This window comes from Palaemon carinicauda, chromosome 27, assembly GCF_036898095.1.
Source record: "Palaemon carinicauda isolate YSFRI2023 chromosome 27, ASM3689809v2, whole genome shotgun sequence".
NCBI classification, from domain to species: Eukaryota; Metazoa; Arthropoda; class Malacostraca; order Decapoda; family Palaemonidae; genus Palaemon; species Palaemon carinicauda.
This window is the reverse complement of record NC_090751.1, coordinates 89,142,383-89,144,882: the sequence shown is the minus strand read 5'-3', so window position 1 is coordinate 89,144,882 and position 2,500 is coordinate 89,142,383. Positions and strand designations below refer to the sequence as shown.

Genomic DNA, 2,500 nt, shown 5'->3' with positions numbered 1-2,500 from the left:
TGTATACGTTATATGTATATATGTGTACATATATGTATATGTATATATGTACTGAATATATATATATATATATATATATATATATATATATATATATATATATATATATATTGGAGTTATTGCTTTCGTCCTATTATTGACATTGATGGACTCGCAATGAGAATAAAAATATATAAAGAGATCACATTAATACGGGAGAATGGGATCCCACAGCTGTCAGTTTCTTGATAATTCCAAATAAGTCAGATTTTAGATAAGAGGATAATATCAGATTAGAAAAAAAAACTGGGCTTGGGTTTAAATTGTGACCCTTGGTACAGGCAATTAAAAAGGATTCAACACAATATCCTTTGATATAGTCATTAACATTGATACTATGACTAAAACTGAGCCAGTGGAATGCTAATGCATTATATATATATATATATAATTTATATATATATATATATATATATATATATATATATATATAAATATATATATATATATATATATATATATATATATATATATATATGTATATATATAAATATATATATATATATATATATATATATATATATATATATATATATATATATATATATATATATCAACATACTGCCGTTTTAGTCAATTTTAGGAAAAGGGACTCAGACATGTTTTTATTCATGTCTGGTTTCCATCACCACGCTATTATACAGAATGCATGTGTGTATATATATATATATATATATATATATATATATATATATATATATATATATACATACATATATATGTATACCCATATATATGTATATATATATATATATATATATATATATATATATATATATATATATATATATATATATACCCATCAAAAAGAGAGATAGATCTGTTATAGCAACAAATGATGAAGAAAGACAACGTTGGATGAAACACTTTAGTGAGGGCATGAATAGAAGATATAAAGGGAATAACTTGATTGATATACTTGATTCTGATGAAGACTCTGATGAATGAATTCAGTGTGTTTGAAGTTGAAGCTAAAGGGATGGAAAACCCCTGGATACGATGGAATAACTGCCGAGATGATACTGGTCGAAAATGAAGTGACTCCCAGACTACTTACAAGATTATTTAGTAGAATGTGGCCTGAAGAGGCAAACCCTGATGAATGGGAGTTGTGAGTTTTGGTTAAAATAGCATTAAAAGGAGATCTGACTGATTGCAATAATTAAAGACGTATAATACTTACGTCAGTTGCTATGAAAATATATAGTATGCTTATTCTAAAGAGACTGGAGAGAAAGATTGATAGAAAGAAGAGAGATGAACAAGTAGGATTTCGAAAAGGTAGAAGTTGCACTGACCAAATTACCATTTTGAGACGTTTTACAGCAAATCATAGAATATAGAAATCTACTTTTGATGGCATTTGTGGACTATGAAAATGCCTTTGATAGTGTGCACCAACCAATTTTGTGGAGAGTCCTGCGTTATTATGGAATTCTTCTCAAATATGTAAATTTGATTAAGTCTGTTCATGAGCATAGCAAGGGCAAAGTTATTGTTAATGGCGTCTTATCAAAGAAATTTCCAGTGAACAATGGAGTACTCCAAGGTAATGTGTTGTCACCTATGTTGTTTATCCTCCTCATGGATTTTGTAATGCATAGAACAGTCAGAGATAGTGCAGAAGGATTGGACTGGATTGGTGATAGCCTGAGATTACACATCAAAATCAAACTATATCAGTTTGGTGTGATCGGTGTTACTCTGTGGACATGAGTCATAGTATGACAATGAAACAATCTCCAATAGATTTAATATTTGTGAGAACATAAGCCCTCAGAAGGATATTGGGATTTGAATGATAACGCAGGATTAGAAATGAGACTATAAGAGATATTACTCGTGTGCCATATGTGGATGAGATCATGATGAGGGGTAGATGGAGATGGTTTGGGCATGCTCTTCGTACGTTCCAAGAGAGATTAGTTCATCAAACGTTCAGTTGGGTTCCGAAAGGCACTAGAAGAGTTGGAAGAACCAGGCGTACATGGCTGAGGACTATGAAGCGCGAAGTAGTAGATGATGAATGGAGAATTATTGAATTAAAAGCTCAAGATAGAGATGACTGGCGAATTATAGCCAAGGCCCTTATATATATATAATATAAATATAATGAATAGTCAATGTCTGTGGCGTCCAAAACTCGAGGATAGTTTCTCTACAGACGGACTGTCCTGTTGACAGATTTCAGGATTACAGTAGAGATATATTTACTTTTCTCATTCATTATAGGACGATCTGTCCGAAGAGAAACTAACTTCGATTTTTGAACGCCACAAAAACATTGTGTACATTATAAACGTAGAGCAACATGCCCCAAAGTATCATATATATATATATATATGTATGTATGTATATGTATATATATATATATATATATATATATATATATATATATATATATATATAATGTGTGTGTGTGTGTGTGTGTAAGGCAATTACCTTTATTAGCATCAATGTA

At 30.0% G+C, this 2,500-nt stretch overlaps 1 long non-coding RNA gene across 1 annotated transcript in view; it reads left to right on the top strand.

Moving 5' to 3' along the window:
* Window positions 1–2,500, top strand: part of LOC137621237 (uncharacterized) — an 807,497-nt gene that overhangs the window by 43,115 nt on the left and 761,882 nt on the right. The gene's annotated exons all lie outside the window — the stretch shown is intronic.